This window comes from Ovis aries, chromosome 19, assembly GCF_016772045.2.
Source record: "Ovis aries strain OAR_USU_Benz2616 breed Rambouillet chromosome 19, ARS-UI_Ramb_v3.0, whole genome shotgun sequence".
Lineage (NCBI taxonomy): Eukaryota > Metazoa > Chordata > Mammalia > Artiodactyla > Bovidae > Ovis > Ovis aries.
The window spans coordinates 15120205-15147274 of record NC_056072.1 but is presented as its reverse complement, the minus strand read 5'-3'; the positions used below and the strand labels follow the sequence as shown (position 1 = coordinate 15147274).

Below are 27070 nucleotides of genomic sequence, written 5' to 3'. Positions count from 1 at the left end.
AGGCTAGAGGTGTCTCGGGGCCAGTGCTGAAACCTAGATGCCAGAGTACCCTCCCAAGGAAGAAGAGCCAGGACAGGCAAGCGGGCAGGGGATCTGCTTGCGCTGATGTGCCTTTTGATGGGAGGTTTCCAGGCTGAGTCATCCTGTCTGAACCTGGCACAGAATGGGAATCCCTTGGGAGAAAGAGCAGGAAGAACCAAATTCAGGCCAAGCCAGAGGGAGAGGGCAGGGTCACGGAATTTCTGGGACAGAAGAGCCCAAACTGAGCCCTGAGCATGCTTTTTTTTTTTTTTTTAAGGAAAATTAAAACTCAAGCTACTGTACACTTACTTCTATTTTACAGGACGTTTGAGGTAAATCCACACCTATAGTTTTATTTACGTACTAAATAAGCACGTGTGGCACTTGTTCGGTGCCAGGCACATTCTTCCAGAGTTTGACAAGTTTTAACTCATTCTGTCCCCAGGACAATCCGAGGTCCTGTGAGGAGTCCCGTTTCCTGAGGAGGAAACGGAGGTGCGGCAGAAAGGGTCTAGTGACTTGCCTGAGGCGAGGAGGGGCTGGGACTGGATCCCTAGCAGGCTGGCTTCCAAGTCTGCCTTCAACCTCCCCACTTATTTTTTAATAGTTTTTTTTTTTTAACATATAGTTTAAGATTTACAGAAAAATTAAGAAAGCACAGAGGGTTCCAAAACATCCCTTATCCAGTTTCTCCTGTTACAGACATATTACGTTAAGATGGTCTACTTGTTACGATTAATGAACTAGAACTAATCATTATTCTTAACGGAAGTCCACAGTTCATCTGGATTTCCTGAACTTTTTCCTAAGGTCTTGTTCTGGTGCGGGATCCCACCCAAGTTCCTGCAGTCCTCAGGTCTCCTGAGCCTCCTCTTGGCTGTGGCAGTCAGTCCCTCCGACACTCCTTGTTTTCAGTGACCTTGATGGTTTTGGGCAGTGCTCATCAGGTGTCTGGTGATGTGTCTGACGGCTTCTCTCATCATTAGACTTGGGCCCAAGCCTCAACTTTTTAACAGTTCCAGTGAGCTCCTGCCAGGCAGGTGCCAACCTAACGGGGACCTGTGCCCCGTTTGGCAGAAATCCACATGAGGTACTTTTTCTCTTATGTATCTGTTTCTTTTCAGAAGGAAAAGGAGGACTCTGTTTGGTAGTTTGCCGAATCATCTTCCCTGAGACTCTCTCGCTGGGGTAAGGCCCTTGGTCTATGCTAGTTTCCATCTTCCAGGGTCACAGGGTACATGCGGTCTCTCCAGCCAGGCTCTGCTCATCCGTGTTAAGACTCAGATCTTGGCACAGAGAAGCATGAAGGGAGCAATCGGGGACTTGGTCCTGTAGGACTCTGGAGGGTTCTATTTGCTTCCTTTCAGCCAACACTTCCTCAAGATTCCCATTAGCCCAGAGCCACCGCCCACACCCCATGCGGGGCCAGCTGCCTCCCAGCTGCCAAGCCTTGGCTCTATCTCTGACCTCTCCACTCCCGCTGTCTCTTCTGAGGCACCTCCTCAGCTCGTGCATGTATATAGAAGCTCCGCCACTCCCCACCTTCCTCAGGTGTTGTCTTGGCAGGTGGCCCTCCTTCCTAGATGACAGACCACACCATCAGATGGATCCTGACAGTCCAGACTGGGAACACAGCCATTTGATTTTGCCAGGGAGAATTCTGATCAGAAACACGTTTACACATGAGGGAAGTGCTTGAGATACAGTCCTGAGATGATAAAAATACATGCCACCTTCTCTGAAAACTAAAAATAGAATGACCATATGATCTAGCAATCCCACTCCTGGGCATATGTCCAGACAAAACTATAATTCAAAAAGATACACGCCCCCGTATGTTCACGCTGCACAATAGCCAAGACAAGGAAGCAACCTAAATGTCCACTGGCACATGAATAGATAAAGATGCGGTATGTACATACAATGGAATATTACTCAACCATAAAAAGGAATGGAATAATGCCATTTGCAGCAACATGAATGCAACTAGAAATTATCATACTAGGCAGAGTAAAGTCAGAAAGACAAATACCATATGACATTCAGTCCAGTTCAGTCACTCAGTTGCATCCGACTCTTGGCGACCCCATGAATCGCAGCACAATTCCTGTCCATCACCATCTCCCGGAGTTCACTCAGACTCACGTCCATCGAGTCGGTGATGCCATCCAGCCATCTCATCTTCTGTCGTCCCTTTCTCCTCCTGCCCCCAATCCCTCCCAGCATCAGAGTCTTTTCCAATGAGTCAACTCTTCGCATGAGGTGGGCAAAGTACTGGAGTTTCAGCTTTAGCATCATTCCTTCCCAAAGAAATCCCAGGGCTGATCTCCTTGCAGTCCAAGGGACTCTCAAGAGTCTTCTCCAACACCACAGGTCAAAAGCATCAATTCTTCGGCGCTCAGCTTTCTTCACAGTCCAACTCTCACATCCATCTATGACCACTGGAAAAACCATAGCCTTGACTAGACGGACCTTTGTTGGCAAAGTAATGTCTCTGCTTTTCAATATGCTGTCTAGGTTGGTCATAACTTTCCTTCCAAGGAGTAAGCGTCTTTTAATTTCATGGCTGCAATCACCATCTGCAGTGATTTTGGAGCCCCAAAAGATAAAGTCCGACACTGTTTCCCCATCTATTTCCTATGAAGTGATGGGACCAGATGCCATGATCTTCGTTTTCTGAATGTTGAGCTTTAAGCCAACTTTTTCACTCTCCTCTTTCACGTTCATCAAGAGTCTTTTTAGTTCCTCTTCACTTTCTGCCATATGATATTACTCATATGTAAAATCTAAAATCAACACAAATGAAACAGACAGAATCATGGACATAGAGAATAGAATAGTAGTTACCAAGGTGGGAGGAGGGATGGTCTTGGAGTTTGTTCTTAGCAGATGCAAATGATAATACATAAAATGGATAAATAACAAGTCTTACTGTATAGCACAGCAAACTATATTCAATATCCTGTGATACACCATTAACAGAAAAGAACATGAAAAACAATGTGTATATATGTATAATTGAGTCACTTTTCTGTATAGCAGTAATTAACACAATATTGTAAATCAACTATACTTCAATAAAGTACATGCCACCTTTTAAAACCACAGCAACACAGACGGGAAAGCTGCAAATGGAAGTGCATTTAAAACCCAGCAATGGGCTGCAGGTGTGGAAAGAAAATTTTTTAGGAAAATAATGAGGGACCAGAGTCCTGCCTTCATTGTCACCTACATCTTGTCCCAGCTCAGAGCTTCACCACGTTCCAAGGCAAACTCCCAATGAATACTGGCTGTATCAACAAGGGACGCAGAGTAGGCATTTCCAGGCTGCCTCCAACAGGTCACAGCCAGCACTTCCCACCTCTTTCCCTCCTTGCCTTCAGTCTGAACAGAGCTGACAGCTTCGTGGTTCATTTTACCTTCCCCACCCTCCTTGTGCTAGGTTGAATTAGTCTCAACTCCTCACCCTCTGTGGCATCCACACTCTCTGCCCACACTCTGCAGATCCCCCAGAATCTCCATGGGGTGGGGGAGGGGGCTTCCCTGCCCCCATGATTTTAGGCTTGGCCAGGGTGAACAAGCAGAGGTGACCATACAGTGGTTTGAAATGTGCTTGTGTGACTGGGCATGTCCTTTTATGCCTCTCCCATCACCAGGAAAAGAACATGCCCCAGCTAGGTTGCTGGTCCCTGGAAGATGACAGGCTTATAGAACAGACCTGGATCTGAAAGACAGCCTGGGGACTTCCCTGGTGGTCCAACTACATCCCACATGCCACAACTAAGAATTCGTATGCTGCAGCTGAAGATCCCGAGAGCTACAACTTAAAAAAAAAAATAAAAATCCTACAGGCCACAACACCTGGCACAGCCAAATAAATAATTAAAAAAAAAAAAAAGGCAACCTTAACCCAACTCAGCTGATCTCAGTCAAGATCAGCCAAACCCCAGCTGACATGTATGGCAAACAAACGCTCCCTGCTACCGAGCTGTCAAGTCATTTGGTACCAGCAATAGTACCTGCATAGGGATACACAGGAGGAAGGCTTCTGGCAAAGACAGACTTTATGTGAAATGAAGGCTTCATGTCCCAGGAGACCATTCCTAGCTTATTTGAGACTTTTTTTTTGCGGAGATGCCACCGTCACTGGAACTCACCTCTCCCAAAATGCATTGGTGTGTTAGTAGTAACAGTAATTAGCATTCACCTGGGGTTTTACAGGCAGGAGGCAGTAGCAACATACAACTATCTTGTTTGGTGGAGAGGCCGGGATTATCACAGTCATTTTGCAAAGAGAAAATTAAAAACCCAGACGAGCTGGGTGACTCACCAGGACCGGACCAGGAGGGAGCCGTCGTAAGAAAGAATATTATACGGTACTCCTCACACGGGAATGGAAGTCACGTGAGTGTGCGCACGCGCACACGCGCCCTCGTACCTGCGCATGTGTGCTTTGCCAGCTTTTCGTTATTAAAGGGATACACGCCAAATGGTAGGGAAACAATACAGAAACGCTGAAAGCGTTAAGAAAATTACAGTCTGGAGAATTTGCAGTACAGTGGTTAGGACTCTGTGCTTCCAGCGCAGGGGTCACGGGTTCGATCTCTGGTTGAGGAGCTATGAGTCCACAGGCCACACAGCTCAGCCAAAAAAAAAAAAAAAAAAGTTTCCATTCTATCCAGTAGTATTTGGTTATTTTAAATGCATTTATATTAACTATATATTTTTGTAAGTTAGAAGCATACTGCACATACAAGAATATTTCCTATGGCATTTAAAATTCTTTAAGGAGTTTCTAATGAACAGTTTATGTTCTATGACTTATTCTAACTTGTTTAAACATTCTCTATTATTGTAAATGTAGCCTGTTTCTAATTTTTTTTTCCCCCCATGGAAAACAATGTTTTGGTGAAATCTTTGTTGATACTACAAAAATTTGGTGAAATCTGTGTTGGTGCATGCGTGGTATGTGCTTAATGAATAGTAGCTGGTATAAATCTCTGTCTACGTTCCTGATAATCTCCTTAGAATAAACTTCCAGATGAACTTCCGGGTTAATAGGTTTTAACATCTAAATAGTTTTTGATACATATTGTCAAGCTGCTTTTCAGATAGATGTCCCCAACAGGACAGCCTTATAGAACAGACCTGGATCTGAAAGACAGCCTGGGGACTTCCCAGGTGACAGCCATTCCTAATGATAATGTTGGAGGTGCCCCTTCTCACAGCCTCCTCACTAGTACCAAGCATTTTCTTCAAAACAAAGTATTAATTTGGTGAGAAATAGTAGTACATCGTCACATTTTTCATTGCTAGTGAGACTAAAAGTTACAGCAGGAATTTCTGTGGCTTTCCAGTGGCTAAGACCTCACCCTCCCACACAGGCAGTGTGGCTGCGATCCCTGGTCAGGGAGCTAAGATCACACATGCCTCTTGGCCAAAAATTCCAAACATAAAGCAGAAGCAATATTGTAATAAATTCAATAAGAACTTTAAAAGTGGTCCACATCAAAGAAAATCTTTAAAAACTTAACCCCATAATTATTAACCATCAGTTACAGGAGCCCTCTGGATCAGAGCCTGTCACAACAGTATTGAATGAGCAAATGACCAAAAGGGGGACCACCATGATGTGCATCTGAGTAGGACTGCTAAGACCGTGCTAAAGATTGAGGCTGCTGATTGCGTGGATGGGGGTTTATTCCTAGTCCTTTCTAGATCAGTACAGTCAGTTGAAAGTACTTCCAAAAGGACAAAATGCTGGGATAGAAGTGAGGTGTGCAGGTGTAGGGGAGATAGGACTGAGAACAGGTTGCCAGGTTTGGGGACAGGCCAACACTCACAGGAACACTCATCAGAAAAAAGAGCTGGGAATGTAGCCACTGGTCAGCAATTTGGGGGCTGGGGCTGCCAGTGGTGCCGCGGTTCCTCCAGTCAACACCCTGCCCCCTCCGGCACACACTTGCAGTCACAGGGTGTATCTGGGCTCTGCAGATAATTCTGTTCTCCAGGGGCAGTTACGACTGTGAACTCCAGCTTTCCCATCTGACTGCGTCATGATCTGACTCAGACACTAGACTGGCTGAACTGGATTAACCCCTGCCCCACCCCAGTGTTTCTGTTCCTCCGGGCCTGGCTGAGACCTCCTCCTCCCTGCCCTAGGCAGGGGGGTCCCACTTCAACCCAGAGTGCCCTGGTAGTAGCAATACTGATTACCCTGCCCTGTAATTTTTCATTCACAAATTATACGCCTCTCCTTGAAATAGACTATCTGAGGGTGGAGGAAGGGTTTTTGTGGGTTTTTTTTTTATTATCTTTGTATCTTCAGCAGCTAAGACTGTGGGAATGAATGAAGGAATGCAGGCAGGCTCCAGGAGTCTCCAGAGTGCACCAAGAATAAACTCGAGCCTTGGAACCTGGCTGGGAGAAGTAGCCCGAGATTACTCTCTATTGGTAAAGTTTCATGATGTGGTTTTGTTGGGTTGAGAAGTTATAACTCGGGTATTAGTCTCTGTGTTTGGTTGAACTTGGGGCACAGACTACATCCCACATCCCCCTGCCATGAAGTTTTCTGGGTTTTTTTTTTCTCTAATTTGAACCAAGTCTCAGCCAAAGCAAGGTTTTTTTTTTTTAACCATCTGCCCAGCTTTCTTCTAACTGAGTGGTTTTCAAGCTTTATTGAGTATGAGAATCATCTAGAGTACATGTTCAAATATAGAAAGCTGAGTCTCTGCTTTAGCGTTTCTAACAAGTTCCCACTTGATGCTGATATGCAGGCCACACTCTGAGAACCACTGGTCAAAATGTTTTCATCCAGCCCATGGTCAAGGTGCCCGACTGACTTTCTCCCAAGTCAGTCACTGGGCCAGGGCTCAGGTCTGTTCATCCCCAGGAGAGTTCGATCTGTCTTTTCTTGGCCTTCTGCATAGGCACACGGGACCATCCTGGCCTGTGTTAAAAGGTCATCAGGACCTAAAAATGACTGCTACGGGATCTGAGACCTCATCAGGACCCCTCCTGGCTTTCTGGAGAAGCACGTGAGCTTCAGGAAATGAAAACATACATTGTGGGAAAACCCCAGACTTCCGGAGCCAAGCTTTGGAGAGCAGACAGCAGCAGCAGCCAGGAGCCACACACACCCTCTTCCAGAAGGGGACACGTGGCTGTTACCTGTGAGTCTCTGTGTACTCCCCACTCTGCCTCAGGCCCTGTCCTCTCTGTCTGATGACCTTTACAGGAGAAGGTGAGAACCTGGGCTAAGGCTGGCTTTCCAGCAGCTTCCCTGTCATCATTCAAAGAAAATCCAGGCTCCTGGCCACAGACTGAGCCTGCCAGGTGCTTGGACTGCGTCTCCCTTCTCTCCACCTTGTTGGTACACCCTTGGACAGCAAGCTCATTCCCATCCTGGAGCTCAGCGGTTGCTCTGTCTGCAAAGCTGGGGGCCCATAGGGGATAGGAGGCGGCCTGGTCAGGCACCCCCTCTCCAGAATGAGCTTCCTGTTCGCTGTCCCTAAAGCAGCCCCGCCTCCCACCTGGTCCTTTGGCCTCGAGCACTTGTTGCCATCTGATGCCACCTCCAGAAGGGAAGCCCCCTGGAGGGAGACCCAAACCTTGTCTACCTTCCCCAGCTGTATCACGAGGTACATCCCAGCACATCATCCTTGTTCAATAAGAACGTCAGGGATGAATCTTTGGTCTCCAACAGGTAGACTGTGGAAGGCAAGGACTGGCATTCCAGACCTGGGCTCTCAAAGCCAGAACCTGGCTCCAGGCCCACTGCTTAACAGCTGGTTCAGGTGGGAAGAACTGAGGCCACAGGTGAGGTTTCTGTCACCACCCCCATCGCTCTGGACAGGCCCTTCCGGCTGGATCGTCCTGACCTGCCAAAGGGTGGGATGACAACTGTGCTGTCTGCCCTCATGAGGGCATCAAGGCTCTGAGGTAACAACTGGGAAAGGGCTATGCCAGCAAAAAGGTGCTGACAAGCCCGAGGCTTAGGGATGGTGAAGCTTCTCCACAGCTTTAAATCTGAATGTGGCATTTTTTTTCATACACAAAAATAAACTCAAAATGGATTAAAGACCTAAATGTAAGACCAGAAACTATAAAGCTCTTAGAGGAAAACATAGGCAGGACACTCTTCAACACTCTTTCCCCAGAAAGATCCTCTAGGACCCACCTCCTAGAATAATGGAAATAGAAACAAAAATAAACAAATAGGACCTAATTAAACTTAAAAGCTTTTGCACCGTGAAGGAAACTATAAACAAGGTGCAAAGATAACCCTTAGATTGGGAGAAAATACTAGCTAATGAAACAACTGACAAAGGATTAATCTCCAAAATATATAAGCAGCTCATGCAGCTCAATACCAGAAAAACAAAGAACCCAATCAAAAAGTAGGCAGAAGGGAATTCCCTGGTGGTCCAGTGGCTAAGACTCTGAGCTCCCAGTGCAGGGGGCCCAGGTTCGATCCCTGGTCAGGGAGCTAGATCCCACATGCTACAACTAAGACCCAGAGCAGCCAAATAAATAAATAAAAATTAAAAAAAAAAAAAAAGTAGGCAGAAGACCTAACTAGACATTTCTCCAAAGAAGACAGACAGATGGCTAATAAACACATGGAAAGATGCTCAACACTGCTCATTATTAGAGACACGCAAATAAAAACTACAGTGAGGTATCACTGTCCAAATGGCCCTCATCAAAAAATCTACAAACAATAAATGCTGAAGAGGGTGTGGAGAAAAGGGAATCCTTTTGCTCTGTTGGTGGGAATATAAATTGATACAGTCACTATGGAGAACAGTATGGAGGTGCCTCAAAAAACTAGGAATTAAACTACCACATGACCCAACAATCCCACTATTGGGCATACACCCTGAGGAAACCATTTTTAATGTGTTATTTTTGGCCAAGCCACATGGCATGCAGGATCTTACCAGGGATGGGACCTGCATTGCCTGTAATGGAAGCACAGAGTCTTAACCACCATACTGCCAGGGAAGTCCCCGCATGTGGCATTTAATTTTAGATGAGCTTTTCATTCTTATAGTTAAAAAAAAATAAAGCACTGTTTTAATTTCTTCATAAGCTTAAGGTAACCCTATCACAGATTTTAAATATCTAAGGAATTCCACATGAATTCTGGAATTGGAAGCCCTGCTAAGAGGTCCTTGTTGTTGTTTAGTCGCTAAGTCGTGTCCAACTCTTTGCGACCCCCTGGACTGTAGCCCGCCAGGCTCCTCTGCCCATGGGATTCCCAAGCAAAACTACTGGAGTGGGGTTGCCATTTCCTTCTCCTGGTCATTTCTCTGCTTCAGATTTCCTGATCACAAATGCATTTGTCTGTTGTGCTCTCCAGGTGGGCCTTTCTGCTTGGCATTAGGTAACTGAAGGTCTCAGTTAAAGAACAATTTTGGGTCCACATTCCCAGCCCTAGGGACAGCTGAGGGAGGATCTTAAAAATCGATTTTAGATGACTTTAGATACATGGCTCAACTGGAGAGATCTGAACCTCCCACAGGCCTGAAATGGGCTCCAGACATATCTGGTGTTCCATTTCTCACCTGGATAAGGAATTAAAGGAGTAAATTCCTTCTGGCGAACACTGGAGAAGAAAAACACAGGATGCCCAGTTTCATCTGCATCTTAGATAAGTAACAAACAATATTTTAATATAAATATATCCCAGGAAATATTCAGGACATTCTTATACTTTAAACAGTATTCATCAGGGACTTCCCTGGTGGTCCAGTGGTTAAGACTTTGAGCTTCCACTGCAAGGAGCACAGCTGGGAACTAAGACCTCACAGGAAAGGCAGCACAGTGAAACAAATAAATAAGCTGTTTGAAGTATTCCTCATTTATCCTTGTGCTCTATATTGTACCTGGCAGGGTCTGTTTTGATCACTGAGTCTTGGGTCCTAGGAATGGAGGGACATGATTGCTCTCACTTTTCCTCTTTCACCCTACAAATGAAAAAGGTTTTGCTCTTAGTCCCCACTTGCTCCTCCCTTGTTCCTCCCTCCTGACCATGACTGGTGGGTCATGGGCAATAGATGGACATGACCTCAAGTCACCCCACCTGAGCTGTAGCTGAAATGCTGCCCACGCAGCCACACTGCTTGGAATCAGCAGGGGACTTACCAATGTGAGGATGCCAGGAAAATGCTCAGGTCCTAAAACAAACCAGGGCAGGCATGTTTTATAACTAGTGGGAGCCTTTGATTCTCAGATAAAGGGACTTGGAGACCCAGAACATTTCCCTAAATGCAGAGTGAAACTCTGGTGTCAGCTTATTTATATTAGTGTTGCTAAATGCCACTTTTAACACTAATAATACCTCGCACTCCTGTTGTGCTTTTCATCCAGGGATGGCCAGGTGCTGTGTTCACATTAAGCAGCGCAGCCCTGAAGCCCCTGGATTACATCATTCGACAGAGAGCTGCTTCCAGGTGGAACAGACCAGAACAGAAGTTAGGACTAGTGGGATCTGAACCTGAGCTGGGTGGTGGCCGTTAGGTACATATTCCCCAACCCACACGGTTATACTCCTAGCCCTTCAAGCACTAAATTGGTGCTACCTTCTTTTTAAAAAGTCCCCTGCCTTTGGCACAATAGCAGGTGGTCAATAAATGTTTGCTGAATGTCTGAATGAGTGACGAACAAGTCCGTGAACCTAGAAGTAAACCTTGAGTTCCTTTATTTGCTTTATTTTTCTGTGTATAGGGCATGTGGCAGCAGCTGTCGGTCCTATGTCAACATCTCAGATTGTTTAACATTTCTCTTTTTTTAATGTAACTTTCCCCCCCTTTAAACAACCTGATTTATTTTGAAAAATATTTATTTATTTAATTTGGCTGAGCCAGGTCTCAGTTGTGGCCCGCAGGATCTTCTATCTTTGTTGTGGCATGTGGGATCTCATTCCTTGACCAGGGATTGAACTGGACCCCAGGCATTGGGAGCATGGAGCCCTGGCCACCGGGCCACCCGGGAAGGCCCTGTTTAGCATGTCTGAGCACAAGGCCTCTCCTGGGGCTTCTGCTCCCAGCAGCACCTGCATCTGCGGCAGAGGATGGACCACAGGCAACGGGGACAGCCTTGGCCATGTTCCCTGCATGTCCTGCCCCTGCAGCCCTTTCACCGGTGACAGAGGGCTATAAACTCTCCAATTCCCTCACCCCTGATGGGGACACTTAGGTGTCACCCACAGTGCCCCTGAGGGGCTGTGCCAGCATTACCCTTCCAGGGATGTTGCCTGACATTCATGCCCTTGTCTGTCCTCCTCCCCTTCCCAGGCTTGTTTCCCCACCCTACAGGACACGTCCTGATGAGTCACTTTCACTAGAATCTCCCCTTGGGGTCTGCTTCCGGGAAACCCAGCTTGCCACTGGAGCATTTTGGCTCTCATCTTCTCAGTGGTGCTGACTTTTTCTCTTGGACCAGGAAGAACCTTCTAGGAGAAAACAGCAAGAGCCATGACAACCACCGGTCTTACTACTGGATGAGGAGCAAGAGAAGAAGAGGACAGGTTAGGACTTTACGTCCACAGGGGCCGGAATACAGAATTTCAGCTTGGAATTTTCTTGAGCAAAGATAGCACAACTATGGGACCTGGCCAAGTAAGCTTCCAAGTATTCACATAAGCATGTGGTTCTTCTTACAGGCTCCCCACCTGGGGGGCTCTCTTCGGGCAAACCCCTGCAGGAGGAGGAAGTCAAGACCAGTGCTTGCTAAATGATCAGTGCAGCACCCAGAGGTGGGAGGTCGGGCAGGACTTAGAGCGTGTGTGTGTGCTAAGTCGCTTCAGTCGTGTCCAACTCTTTGCGACCCTACAGACTGCAGCCTGCCAGGCTCCTCTGTCCTTGGGGTTTCTCCAGGCAAGAATACTGGAGTGGGTTGCCATGCCCTCTTCCAGGAGGACCTCAGAAAGAGAGTGCTTTTCGTCTTCTTCCATTTACATCAAGAGAGCCCACGAACAAAATGGTAGGGGTGGGCAGGCTGAGTCAGTGTGGTGGGTCAGGGCCCTGTTTCCTCAAAAAGACATTGAGAGAGTCATTTCTGCATACCCTGGGGGCTTTCTGGTCCCAGGACTTCTCATTTGTAGAGATCAAGTTCAGATGTTTGGAGGGTTTCCATCCAAGGGCTCCAAGCAGACCAGATGGGCTGGCATTTAACAGCTCTCCTGACTGCACTGCAGGGACCGTGGCAGGGGTAGGCACCCTCCAGCTCCCTGAGAGTTTATTGGTCTGTTACATTTTAAACAGCTTTGGTGATGCTGCCGTAACCTACTTCGGAGGGAAACATTTATTATTAACATTGGTTTAACACTTAACTTTCTAGGGTATTTGTGGATGACACAGTCATACATCTGCCTTTTTATAGTGCTTCGCAGCAGAGCACGAGGCCTTCTGGCTGACACCTCATACATCATCAAAATTGAGACCTCCAGGCAAGCAGATGAAAATAGGACAGGGGTGTGGTGGGGCCAGCAACTGGGGATGACTCTGATGGTTCCCAAGTGAACCTTCCTTTAGAGAGAGACTGTTTCCATTAAGGAGCAAATTATTCTTAACATTAAGATGTCTTTGTTTCCATGGCGACCCACAACAACCTGAAAGGGATGGTCCATGGTGGCCATACGGCCAAGTGATGCTTTCGACCTCATTGGTGGCTGGTGGAGATGAATTCAGGGATGGGGGTCAGCCAGCCAGGGCTCAGCCTCCAACTGCTGGGCATTCCACACTCAGCTCTCCTGTGTTAGAGCCAGAAGAAACCCGGAAATCTGCAAGCCAAGATGAGAGCAGGTCCCCCATTTTTGTTGGGCGGGGGCGGGGGACGCTGCTCTGGGTCCTCACTGTGGAGCACGGGCTTCAGAATATGCGCAGGCTTCAGTGGTTGCAGCGTTCAGGCTCACTAGCTGCGGCGCACAGCCTTAGCTGCTCCACGGCCTCTGGGATCCCAGCTCCCTGACCAGGCATCAAAGCCACATCCCCTGCATTGGGAGGTGGATTCTTAACCACCGAACCACTAGGGAAGTCCCTCCCCTATCTTTTATAAGCATAACTGTATCATCATAGTGTCAGAATCTTTGCTGGAGACAATAATAACTGATAACTGTGAAGAAACAGTTGACAGAAGATATTATAACAAAAGGAGAAAATAGCCTTTTCTTTTTTTTAACAGAACTTCTCTTTAAGGTCCAGCACTGACATTTTGGGGTCTCTTTTGTCTGTCTACAAAAAGAAAAGTGAGAGCCCATTACTGTGTGTTTTCATAGGCTCAAACCCATGAGCCCCCTTTTCTCACTCAAATTGGCCAAACGTGACAGCCGGCGGGGGGTGGGGGAGGGGTGAATTAACTTTCCACTGCTCTTCAGAGGAGATCAGCCTTATCTGGGCCATAAAACCTGTCTGGGCTTTGTAACAAAGGACCTTGACCTTTCTGTTGAAAGGGAGCAACAATTAGTGTCCCTCAGTTCTGGGTCTATAAGCACTTTTTTGAGGAGGGTAAAAAAGAACCAAGAAAAAACAAATTTCCTGAGAAGTGAGTAAGGACCCTGCAATAGCCCTTGGGGGAATTCTTGTTTGAGACACCGACAGAGTGGTTGCTATGTGCTCTGGGCTTTTAAGAATGGCCTGAGTGGGGATGAAATGTAAAACCTGTCCATCTGCTGGGACCCTCTCCCTCATCATCTTTTGTCAGTCCTGTGACATTAACAACATTGTATGACATTTGCGTCAGGCATCAGATAACGGGGCTGATGTTCTCCAAACAATACGTCCAGAGAGGAAAAGAGTGTTACAACTCAAAAAAGGGCACAGGAGAGGAAAGAGAGCTCTCTCTGCCCTGCTCTGTCGCTGGTCAGTAAGATTCCCCTCAAGGCACCAGACCACAGCAAAGATGGAGAAAAGCAGAGAATGCCTTCTGCCTTCTGGGGAAAAAAGAAAACCCACAGTGGAAAGAAACTGCTATGAAAATTGTAAAAACATCACTTTAAGCCAGAGCTTTCCTGCACTGATGTCATTTCTCTAAGTCCAGGCTCCAATCTGTAGGAGTGGGGTTACCCTGGTTACCCTGGACAGGTATCCAGTTACCCTGTCCCATTGGTCATCTGGACAGCAGGTTCCACCACCCTGGATTCAGGGGCCACAAAAGCCTCAGGTGTGGAGGACCTTCGTTCTATGTCACTGTATAGAAAGGACTTGAGCATCCACAGAGTTTGATGTCCCAGGGGGCCCTGGAACCAACTGCCCACGGATCCTGAGGGATGACTGCACTTTTTGTCTTTAGTTCCTAAATGGTGGGACGTTGACATTTGTGTCTGCAGGACTCTCAAACTGTATCAATGCACCAGATACAGATGTCTTCATGGTAGGAGGGACTGGGGCTTTCTGTCCCATAACCTGCATGCTAACAGCAGGGAGGCTCAGCTCTCATCTGACATAACCCAGTTTGGATGGCTAACCTGAGGGCACACGCTACTTGGGGCAAAGGTAACTAGCTTTACTATAACGATGTCATAAAGATGGCTGAACGGGATTAGATGGCTGGGTGCTGATGAACCGTTTAGGGCCGCTGTAAAACTATTGGGCATCGCAGGGCTCCCTCCAGCTTCCGGGGACCTTGGGTCAAGTGCTCATCGGATCCTGCTCATCCCTCTAGTGTGAGATCCCCGACCTTTCATTCTGCTCCACGACCCCCCCCCCTCCCCGCCCTCCCCGCCCTCTGCTACTGGCACAAGCCCCACAGGGAGTTGTCACTTCCCTCCTCCCAGGCATCCTTGCTCCCCCTGACGCCTGCAGCCCAGCGCTCTGGCTTTCCCTTTGACCCAGTGAACCTGCAGGCAACGCCTTTTCAGGCGGCGGGTGGGAACCACTTCTGAGTCACCCTGGGGAAAAGGAGACGTGGTGTCTAAGAACGCGCCCTGGAGGCAGAGCTGGGCCATGTGTGTGTGTGTGCACACGCATACCTTTCATTAAGGGACAAGGAAAACCAAGCTGGGGCTTCGCCACCTGGTTCCCGTGCAAACTTTCCCACCCCCAAACCCAACAACAGCTGAGAGGAAGGGGCTGCTTCAGAACCCCAGCTGCCCTCCCCCAATTCATTTGGCCCCAGCAGACTCTAAGGCTGAACTTCACCCCCCTCATCATCTTTAAAATGTCAGTTAAGCCCTTTATCTGGGCTCAAGCAAAGGTAACTTTTGAAGGAAGTGATGTGATGGATTCCCACTGGAATGGACAGATGCTCTGCCCACCCCAGCCCTGATATATAGACCCAAATAAAGACACAGGGGGAAGGAGAGGGGTACAACTCCCCCAGGTCTTCTCCTGATTTGTCCTGAGCAGCAGGTGAGCATAGTGGGCAAGGCTAGGACGCCAGGGCCAGACTGCTTAGGCCAGCATCCCAGCTCTGGCAGGGGCAGGTTCTGAGGCCCTGGGCAAGCCATTTAACCTCCCAGTGGCTCCAATTCTTTTCTGAAAAGTATAAGTACCTCACCTGTCATGTGGGGTTGTCAAGAGGATCCAGTGAGTTCAAGCACACGGAGGCTTTGGACCACACTTCACCGCTGTAAGCACCCTTCAACTTGCCTTGAACAAAAAAAGAAGACGACTGTGTCCTAACAAAGGCCGAGGAACTCAGCCACATTCTCATGCTACTTCCCTGTATTGACTGTTTATACTGAAAATGAGGACATAGAAAGAAAGGGCAACCACAGTCTCTCTTCCCTTCAGCAAGATGAGGGCAGAGAGCATTGGTAAAACGTCAGCGTATGGAGAAGTGAAATAAGAAAATAAGAGTCTGATGGAGCATTTCCATTGTTCTGGAAGAGATGAACTAGAGATGCAAGTGCCTTTATGAAATATTAACTACGTCACCTTGGTGGTACTGCGTCAGAGTTAACAGTTCTGTGTGCATTTAGAACCGTCACGGTGTAATCTAAAGATGAACGGTAAAAATCATGCTAATATTAGTAAATAATATGCATGTATGTATACTTGGGACAGCATTCCATCACAAATAAAATCACGGTGACAGACCAGAGAGAGACCACCGAAGAAATGTAAAAGGCTTTGTGTTTTAGAACCTCCAACGACACTTTTCCTGCTTTTTTGAACGAGGGGCCCCACATCTTCATTTTGTAAATTATGTAGAGGGCTGCACCGCAGGCTGACTCCTTGGTGCTCTTCTCACAAACGTCTCATTCAGCCTCATTTCTCTTAGAGTCAGGAGAGTTTAAGGGCGGGGGTGGGGGGCGCAGAAGAAGGGCTGTTGGAGTATTTTCAGCTGGGGCCTGACTTCCCAGAGGCACTGAGATTCCCCAGAGGGTCCTCTGAGGCCTTGTGGCCACCCGTAGTCAGTACCGTCAGCAGCTGAGAAGATGGCATAGCCTCCTCCCACCCCCCAGCCACAGCTCCCCATCCAGTGTTTTGCCAGATGTCAGGTCTGGAAGGCAGTTGCAGCCGGAGGAAAGGAAAACGATACCGCATCACAAAGGTGGGTGTTGTCAGCCAGGACTCAGGCTGAGGACTGGCCCGGCGCTTGGCTTTGAGAGGCAGGAGCAGGGCAGGGCTGTCATTTCTCTTCCTGGGATCAAAATCAGACAAATCTCCTATTTGGCTTACCAGGCACTAAGTGGATAACACCAGTGAATGTCAGTGCAAATTACAGCTCCAGACTCCTGTTGGCGGCTCTGTGCTGCTTCTTGTCACTCTAATGCAAAGAGACAGCATGGAGTTGATAACAAGCCAGAAGGCTAGGGGATCGGAGAGGGTGGCTGTGTCAGGGACAGGAAAAATGCATGTTGGAGAGACTCAGAAGGTAAAAACACACAGCTATGACTTCCTTGATTGCCTCTAGGAAATGGGCATTTAAGGGTGTTAGATGCCTGGACAACACCTCGGGTTTTTACAAAACTGAACAGTAACCTCATCAGTTCATCCACCACCCCACCGACCCACCCATCCATCCATCCATTACCCACCCAACCATCCATCCTCATCTGTTAATGAGAGCTGGACTGCCCTCTTAGCACACTGGGATTCTGAGGGATCATGGAGGCCTCCACCTACTGCTTGCAACCCATTTCCTGGGGTTTCTTCTAAGAAGTCTAAAGAACTCTTGGGAGGAAACACCTGTCTTTCTAGCAAAAAAAAAAAAAAAAGTGCCTCAGGGCCTTTGAATTTTGTCTAAAACAGCCCAGTGACTGCTCAAAAACTCCAGTTCTGCTCCATTAAACTGCATTTTCTAAGCCACTGGGTGTTACTGTTTGAGAGACCCCACTCGGCTGAGGGACAAGATCTTCCCTCCAGCTGGCTTCACAAAGCCCTGCATTTTAGAGCACCAGGATTTGAGTGTGTCCATCTGTCTTGAAGCCTGCAAGGGTCAGCTCCCATTAATACGCAGCCTCACTCTATCTCCACCCACATCACACACTGGAGGAACCGATGCAGTCAGAACATGAAGCCAGGCCTTCCTACAGCAGTGCCGACAAGCTAGTATCTAAGGAACCAGAAACGGGGCCAAGAAGGCACCTGTATGCTACACACGTCCTGTGCATCCTCACAGGTGCCTCAGTGACTGTTCCCCCTCTCACCTGATGTCCCACTTGCCCCTGGATACCCAGATTAAATTCCTCACCAAAGGCATGGAGTCTGGCTTCCTGGGAGGTCATCAGGGGCTGGAGAATGCTAGGGAGCTAACTCCCCTTGGGGGTGAATGTCAACCTGGGAGGTAGAAGCAGAAGCAGGGCAGATACATTCCTCTACCTTCCATTCTCGACCAGGAGCATGACTCCTTCCATAAACGACCCTGGAGCATGACTCCTTCTTGCAGCCTTTCTGGACAAGCTCTGGGATGCATAAACCTGGCGTCCCCTAGAAGCTCAGGGGGTACTCACAGTGAAACAAAACCCCCACAGGAACGTGCCAGATGGCATTGCACCGCTTTTTGTCCCGTTTGTTTCCCTCACCTCCATCCCCCTAGACTTGGACCTTCTAGCCGAATCATTAGAACCTTAATCCTTGCTCAGGGTCAGCTTTCCAGAGGACCTATACCAAGGTAGTAAATAATACTTGTTCAACACCTGCCGTGTGCCCACAGGGACTCTGAGGATATTCAAAGGATTATGGAAGTTGGAAAAGTCATTCAGGAGAGCAGGACCTGTATCCGAAGGCCACCTAGAAAATCAGAAGCAGAATGGGAGTGAAACAGTTGAAACTGAGTGCAAAATTGCTGGTGAAAAAAAAAAAAGAAGGAAAAGAGTGGGGAGAATGTAGTAGAGACGGGGTGATGTCAGACCTGCTGGGGCCAACGAAGGAAAGAGGGGCTTGTGTATTCCTGGAGATTTTGATCAAGATTCCAAGCCCCCAGCTTGGTCTCCAAATTGAGAAAGATGTCTGTTTTGGAGACTGAGTCAGCGTTTTTCTCCACAGCAGGAGTCATGAAAGACTGAAGGAGAGACAGCTTCCATTACCAGTATACTAGCTCCCTACTGCTGCATGATAAATTACCCCAAACCTTAGTGGTTTAAAACACTACACGTTGTCAGGGTTTTGATTTTAGCCATTGTGGTTTTGCCTTGCCTTTGGCTCATGGGTGGTGAAGTTGGGGCACCATTTCATATACTTATTCCCATTTGGTTATCTTTTTTTAAAATCACAAATAATGCTTTGAATTATTTAGCTTCTTACAGTACTTACATAACAGAAACTGACAAGTCCATGTTGCTGTTGGTTAGTCACTAAGTCGTGTCTGACTCTTTGTGACTCCAGGGACTGTAGTCTCCCAGGATCCTCTGTCCATGGGATTTCCCAGGCAAGAATACTGGAGTGGGTTGCCATTTGCTGCTCCAGGGTGGTTATCTTTTTTTGGGAAGTGCTTGGTCAAATCTTTTGCCCATTTTTCCTGGTGTATTGTTGGTATCTTTATCAATTTATGGCCACAAGTTACATATCAAAGATAAGTCTTCAGTCAGATAAATAAATAGCAAATATTTATCCCCTCAAAAAAAAAAAAAAAAAAAACCAGCATCAACAATTAGTACCTCTCACTGACTCAATGCACACGAGTTTGAGTAAGCTCTGGGAGTTGGTGATGGGCAGGGAAGCCTGGGGTGCTGCAGTCCATGGGGTCGCAAAGAGTTGGACATGACTGAGCAACTGAACTGAACTGACTGGCTGACAGGTCCTGTGGGTCAGGAATTCAAGAGTAGTCTGGCTGGGTGGCTCCAGCTCTGATCTCCCATTAAGTGAAGGTCAGCTGTAGCCTGAGCTGCAGTCAAGTGAGCGTCTGATTGGAGCCGGAGGGTCTGGCCCCCGGGATGCTTTGTTCACCTGGCCATTGGCGGGAGGCCTTAGCTCCTCGCCATGAGGACCTCTCCCCAAGGGCTGATTGAGTGTTCTTCTGACGTGGTGGCTGGAGATCCAAGAGGCCAAAGCAGAGGCCACAGTGCCTTTCATAACTCAGCTTCAGAAATCACACACTACTCTCTGCATGGTGGTTACACAGAAGCCATGATTCAAGGCAGAGAGAGCACATTCAAGGGCATAGGGGCAAGAGGTTGAGGACCCTGTAGGGAGGAGGAGCGTTTTTGGAGACTGGATCATAACTGCGTCCTGGAACATCAGAGCTGGGGGTTCTTAGAGACCATCCATTTCAACAACCTCATTTAATAGCTGAGGACACCAAAGGTCAGAGACATTAAGCAACTCACTGCAGGTCACTCAGTGAATCATCTGTTCATACTAAACCATGCCTGCAGGCAGCACATTCCTTGGAGCCATGTGAGAATCGTAGCTCGTGGTCAATCAGGGTCACTGTGCTGATGAACAGTCAGATAAGAGCTGCTGGATGAACCCACTGCAAAGCCGATGACAGCAGTTCATTCATTCATTCAAAATATATTTACTGAGTGCTTTTCTTGAGGCCAGGCAATGGCATAGAGGTAAGCAAAAACATGCCCCTGCTCTCATGGACCTTATAGACATGCAATGCGTAGTCTCATGGATAACGGAAATAATACCACCATGGCAAGTACTTGAAGAAGAGGTTGAAGCACTGTGAGAACACAGAATACTAAGTTTGTCCCAGCCAAGGAAGCGTCTCCAAGGAAGAGATGATTCAGTGATCACTTGACAGGCTCAAAGTGAATTCCACTAACAATGAGACGATGATTTTTGTTCACAATTTGTTTTTCAGCTATTGTGTTTTCCACCTCCAGATGTTCCACTTGAGTTTTCTTTTATGTCTTCTATTTCTCTCATAATTGAGTTCATGGTTTCCTTTAACATCCTAGAATATATTTATAAGATTTATCATAGCGATTTTAACGTCTTTGCCTGCCAGTTTCATCATCTCTGCCATTTCTGGGCATATTTCTATTTTTTTTTCGTCCCAGTTACAAGTCATATTTTCCTGCTGTTTGGCACGCCCGGTGATTTTCTATTGGATGCTAAGTAATGGACATTTTACAGTATTAGGTATCAGATTTTGTTTGATTCCTGGAGAGAGTGTTGGACTTTGCTCTGGCTCACAGTTACTTGGAAACAGTTTAATCTTTTCAGGGCTTGCGTTTCAACTTTGTCCAGAACAACATTTAGTCGAGGACTAATTTAGCACTGTGATTAAGGGAATACCCTTCTGAGGACACAACCCATGTGATACAGGGTCTGCACTTTGGCTGGTGAGAATGCCAATGATTTGCAGCCCTGTAAAAACTCCAGAAATTGATCCATCTGCTCCTTTTAGATGGTTCTTTTTCTTGCCTCAAGGAATTTTTCCACAGGCAGTCAATGATCAGAGATCAAAGACAAGGTTTCTAACCAGACAATGGGGTTTTTCTCCGTGTGTAGAACTCCCTTCTCTCTGGCACACTGCCCTGAAAGTGTGAACGTTCTTGGTCTCCAGAAACTCTGAACTCTGTCTCAAGTCCACAAGCCCATCAGCTTCATTTGAGTTCTCTCTAGACAATGAGCTGGGGCCATTGCAGGAGGCACCTTGCTAGTTTCCCTCCACAGTCTTGCCTTGACTGTCGTCCAATGTTGTATGTGGTTATTTCATATACTTTTTCTGGTTTTCTAGTTATTTAAGGCAAGGATATATACCTAATCCCTGTGACTGATATGGCATATGTTTTCTTTATCTTTTTAAGTGGCTTTACTGAAGCATAATTGGTACAATAAATTGCATACATTTAAAGTGTAAAATGGGCAAGTCTTGACACATGAAACCATTGCCACATTGAAGACAACAAACATATCCATCACCTGTTTCACAATCTGTCCTTCTGGTTCCCCAGACCTTTCCTCCCAGGCAACCACTGATCTGCTTTTCCTTATAACAGATTAGTTTTCATTTTCTAAAGTTTTATATAAATTCCTTTTTGTCTGGCTTCATTCAATCAGCATAATTATTTTGACTCATGCATCTTGTTGTTAATATCACTAGTTTCTCGTTCATTGCCAAGTAATATTCCGATGTATGGATATACCACAATCTGTTTGGCTGTTCATTTATACCACATTCATTTATTCATTACTGATGGGCATTTGGATTGTTCCAATTGTGGCTATCACACATAAAGCTGTTATGAACATTCATGTAAGTCTTTTCATGGACATGTGTTTTCTTTTTTCTTGGATAAGTACCTAGGGATAGAACATATGGTAGGTGTATGTATAAATTTTAAAGAGACTGTTTTCCAATGGCATTTGTTTTAAAGCCAACTTTTGTTTTGTTTGTTTGTGGACCCATGTGGTGGTGTGGTAAATTTAAGATGTTTGGATATAAACGTTCACCTTCTCTTATGCTGAAGCACTGAGCAGCTATCATATTGATTAGTCTCTGCCCTCACCTGTTTGAAAGGCAGACCTTCACCACAAGGTGGGAAAAGATGAGAAAACAAGGGGCTCCCAGCCTAGCTGCCAGCAGTGGGAAAAGAGACAGAACTCTGGATTTTTTTTTTTTTTTTTTTTTTTTTTGCTTTGAGGCATTTAAACGAAAATTGAAGTGAAATTTGTTCTTTTTGGATAGTTCATCGTTTTCCTATGATTTTTGAAAATATAAAATGTTGGAAAACTTAGGTCAGAGCTGTTTTTTGAAGTTTTGAGCTATCTCCTTGATGTTTGGGTTCTGAAGCTCCTGTCTGTGAATGAATTCAGCCTTTGTTTCACCTTTCCCTACTGAACAGTGCTGGTGAATTAGAAGGAGATATCCAGTAGGGATAAGTAGCTTTTCTTTGATCCACACACAAATCGAGCTCCATTTAGCCAATAGAGGAATGGGATTCACAAACGCCCATGTGGCTCTGAACCCATGACATATTTAATAGGACAGGCAGCAGCGGTGCAACCCATCTCCGCCACCTCGTTCCACCTTCCCCAATGTCCAGCACACATGCCTTCTCTTAAAGGAGTTTCCTGATGGCAGGCAATATTGTTATACTTCCACTAATATCTCACACAATTTGAGATGTCTGGCACTTGGCAATATTATTTCAGTGCAGAGACCCTTGAAAGCCACATGATCCCTAGGGTAATGGAGAGGAATAGAGTATGGGGAGAGTGCCCAGGTGGCTTCAGCCTCCTCTGTCCTCCTAACAGTGCAGAAGCAACTGGAGATCAGAGGCCCAGGGCCCTTGGGTGCTGCTGCCACCTGCCAACGCCCTCAGAGCAGGTGGCAGCTTCTCTGGAAAGGGCTACTCCCCCGAGAAGCAGTCTGCCTCTGACTCTCTGGCTGGCCCAGCTCACAATACAGCTTAAGGACATTTCTGTCCGTATTTATTAAAGACTTGGAACAGAAAGGGGCTTCCCTGGTGGCTCATACAGTAAAGAATCTGCCCACAATGCAGGTTCCACCCCTGGGTCGGGAAGATCCCCTGGAGAAGGGAATGACAACCCACTCCAGTATTCTTGCCTGGAGGATCCCATGGGCAGAGGAGCCTGGCAGGCTACAGTCCATAGGATTGCAACAAGTCAGACACAACTGAGCGACTAACACTTTCACTGGGACCGAAATGCTAAGTGATCCCTTCACGGCCTTTTCTTAACTGGCCCTTTAAATCTTCAGTTGTGTGATGTGGGTGGAGGCCAGGGACAGGGCCCCTATTGATTACTCTGTTTCTCACTGTTAGCTTTTATTCTTCATAACGATGCTGCTTCCTGTTTTGTTAGGTGGGGCTCCACCTCCCACCTTCCTGTCCACAGACGTAATCTAGTTTGCACTGAGCCTTCTGGGTCCTGCAGCCACCCCATCAATGCTGGCCATGGCTCTGCCTGTGCCCCTAGACGGGGGCCACTCACGCCAGCCTGGGGTTGAGCCTCCTCACCTGGGCACATGGCACACTCTGGAAGCTGGCTGATACAAGTGAAGAGTCAGGCTCAGCTGACAGTGATGTCACAACAGATGGCTGTTTGGGGAAAGGTAGGCCAACTGCCACCAAGTATCCTGGTTCTCTGGCAGGTGATGGGCAGAGGACTGAAGGCATCTTCTTGGCCTCCTCCGGCTTTAGAGAGCCTGGTTGTGCTGGGGAAATAAACACGCAGTTGATTTTGTTGCCTCCACACCCTTGGTGCTGTGGCTGAATGGCTGTGGTTGTCATGGCAGCGAGCAACATTTTTGTTATCATCTATGGCCTTTTTCTCTCCCCTGGGAGATGTCTGACGTGATTCCGATTCTCCGCGCTGGTTCTGTTCCTTGTGTTTTGGGGGGTGGATGTGCTTCCTCCTTGCCTGACTGGGGAGAATTTCCACTGGTCTGGAGAGACTGGCTGATGTGTGGGAAAGATAGGGGTGGGGTAAGAAAAGAGAATTGGAGGAGGGACAAAATTTTGCATGTGAATGAAGGGAAGATTGGAGCAAGGGGACAGGTGGTCCCTGGGTGACAGAGGGGAAGGGGAAAGGAAATAAGAAGGGAGATGGGGACAGAGAAGAGGAAAGGGACAGAGGGGAGAGGGGCACACGGAGTGGAGGCCATCCTGTCCTCAGACACACAGACCCCAGGCTACAACCATCAGAGCCTCTCCTGTCTCCTCGCACGGGCCTGTTCAATGTCCTCTGCCCTCTAGCAGCCCCAAAGCCTCTGGTGGGCAGTGCAGGCTTCTCCTCTGTCCCCAGCCCACCGGCTTCACCATGTGCCTCATAATATCAGGCAATTCAGTGCCCAATGAATTAAGGCATGGAGGGACATTCAAATGCTTTTTGAGATTGAAATAACTGAATAAAGGCTTTGGGGGACTGATGGAAGGGAATCAAAATCCCTAGTGACAGATGGTCAAACTCACCTGCCAGCTCATGGATTTGCACTGAGAAAGGCAGCTTTGAAGATGAGTGAAGGGAGATACGGTATTGGCTGGTCAGAGGGCGCTCCTCTTTGAGGGAAATTCCCCCCCAATTCTGGGCACCTGCCTGAGGCTGCTCTTCCGATGTGCTGATTATGGTGGAAGCAAAGCAGGTGTCACTGGCCAAAGTGGCGGGTCAGCTTGCCTGGTGTCTTCCTCTCCAAAGCAGCCCTACGCTGAGATGCCTCAGGCTCCTGCCCTACAGGATGGGGAATGAGACTTGGAGACAGTGGCTTCTTATCACAGTCGTTGTAGGGTGCCGTCAGAGGACGACTGTGACTGCATGTTCCCACTGTGGTCCCAGGGTACCTCTTGGAAAACAGATCCTGACTGACCTGGGCACAGACCCTTCTTGCAGACTCCTTGGAGAGGAATGATGATGAGGACAGGGTGAAATGAGAAAGGATAGGGGAGGATGTCTCTGGGCTTGCCTCATGGGAATGCTTCATCCACAAGGATGGCCCTTGTGTTCCTTCTGATATGGTCAGAGCTATGCGTAACCTTGCGCCTGAGCCCAGCCCTAGGCAGAGCAAAAGGTTTACAACAGAAAATCCCAGCTTGTGTCCAGTGCCAGCAGTTACCAATCTATGGGAACAAATAGGGAAACTGACCCATGTTGAACAAACTCACAGGGGACTGATGGATAAACCCGAATGTTACTTAGCTGTGCTGCATCCTTCAGGTTCTCTGGAATCTGAAAATCCGCCCTGGTAAACAGACCTTCTGAATGACTAACGCCGTGACACTGTCTATTAAAGAAAAGTGTCCATTAAGCCTTATTCCCAAGAAAGGTAGGAAACGGGGCAGGGAACAAGTCTGCTGTTCTTTGCACTTGTTAATTCTTGCCTTTTGACTCAACCAAAGGAACTTAATTAGAGGGGAAAATAAATTTTTACTAAACGTCAACCCTAGTGTTTTCTTTTTGGATGTAACTATGATTATTAGCTACCTCTCCCCACCTGGTGGAGATCTGGGTAAAGCCGGCTTGAGTGATCAGATTCATGACCTTCAGAAGCCGAGGGCCTCCCCCACGATCGCTGCGCATCCTTAGTGGCCGGCGTGCCCGTGGCTCCTTCTGTCTTCCCCAGCCCTGCCCTGCCCTGCTGTTTGCTCCTGTGCGTGCGGTCCTTACTCTGTGCTGTTTCATGCCACAACTCTCATCAAGGATATCAAGGTTCTCTCTCACACAGAATACCTGTGAGCTGAGCAGAATTTGTCAACTATTACAGGAGTGAAAGGGCTATAAGGGAGAACAGATTTCTATCACAGCAGCACAACTTCAAAATCCAACAGAAGAGCATCTCTGATCTTCACATGGCCTCTGGCCCCGGACATGGACACTTCCCCGCTCCCTGCCGCCTCTCTCCATGTTGCCCTTTCCCCTGCTCCTTCCTCTCTCCTTTATACTCTGGGCTTTCCTGGTGGCTCAGAGGTTAAAGCATCTGCCTCCAACGCGGGAGACCCAGGTTCGATTCCTGGGACGGGAAGATCCCTTGGAGAAGGAAATGGCAATCCACTCCAGTATTCTTGCCTGGAGAATCCCATGGACGGAGCAGCCTAGTAGGTTACAGTCCATGGGGTCGCAAAGAGTCGGACACGACTGAGCAACTTCACCTTTATACTCTCCCACACTCTCCTAGTGGTTAAAAAATGCCTCCCACATTTTGTTTTTTTTTTTTTCTTTTTGCACAGCAAAGTGGTTTCAATATAAAGACCTCACATTTACCCCAGGCATGTATTAAGGTCTTTTTTTTTTTTTTTCCAAACAAAGGTAGTCCCCACACCCAAGAAACACACCCATGCTGCTAGGATAATAGAGTCATTGTATCTCCTTTCCAAAACAAATCCTACTGTACTTCTCCACTTCCATTTCCTCTAAGCACATCCAGGATTTGGCTGTAATCAGCTCATCCCCAGTGCTACACCTTTTAGACAAGTCTGCTGACCAACTCCTGTCTGTAACTTCCAGGCTGTTTTTGGGAGAAGCCACCTATGAGATCTTGGACAAATACTTAAACTCTCTAAGCTGCCTGGGGGAAGGAAATGACAGATAACATACAAAGCTGTTACAAAGAGCAAGTAATGGACTTCCCTCGTGATCGAGTGGTTAAGAATCTGCCTTGCAATGCAGGGGACAAGGGTTCTATCCCCGGTCCAAGAAGATTCCACATGCCGCAAGGCAGCTAAGTTCATGCACCACAACTACTCAAGCCCGTGCACCCTACAGCCTATAAGCTGAAACTACTGAACCTATGCCCCTTCTCCACAAAAAGAGAAGCCACCACAATGAGAAGTGTGCACACCACAACTGGAGAATAGCCCCTGCTTCCCTGGTGGCTCAGCGGTAAAGAGTCCACCTGTGACACTGGAGATGCTGGAGACCTGAGTTTGATCCCTGGGCCAGGAAGATCCCCTGGAGGAGGGCATGGCAACCCACCCCAGTATTCTTGCCTGGAGAATCCCATGGACAGAGGAGCCTGGCGGGCTACAGTCCACACGGAAGCAAAGAGTCGGACACGACTGAAGTGACTGAGCACGCACGCCGCAAATAGAGAAGGCTCACACAGGGCAGCGAAGACCCAGTGCAGCCAAAAATAATTAATTAAAAAAAAAGATCAAGTAACACGATGAGTGTGAAAATGCTTTGTCAGCCACAGAGCCCAGTGAAACTCATGATTGGTTACTCATGGGGCCATGCTAGCCAGCGAC

The 27070-nt window shown here is 47.5% G+C and overlaps 1 long non-coding RNA gene across 1 annotated transcript in view; it reads right to left on the bottom strand.

Annotated features, from left to right (window-relative positions):
- Positions 1-348: 348 nt before the first annotated feature.
- LOC105603397 (uncharacterized) overlaps positions 349-27070 on the bottom strand; it is a 65922-nt gene continuing 39200 nt past the window's right edge. Inside the window, exons 8-10 of the long non-coding RNA XR_009597390.1 lie at positions 16650-26756; positions 15523-15614; positions 349-2807 (exon numbers count right to left, since the gene is read on the bottom strand). This is a non-coding gene — a long non-coding RNA (uncharacterized LOC105603397). The remainder of the gene's footprint in view (positions 2808-15522; positions 15615-16649; positions 26757-27070) is intronic.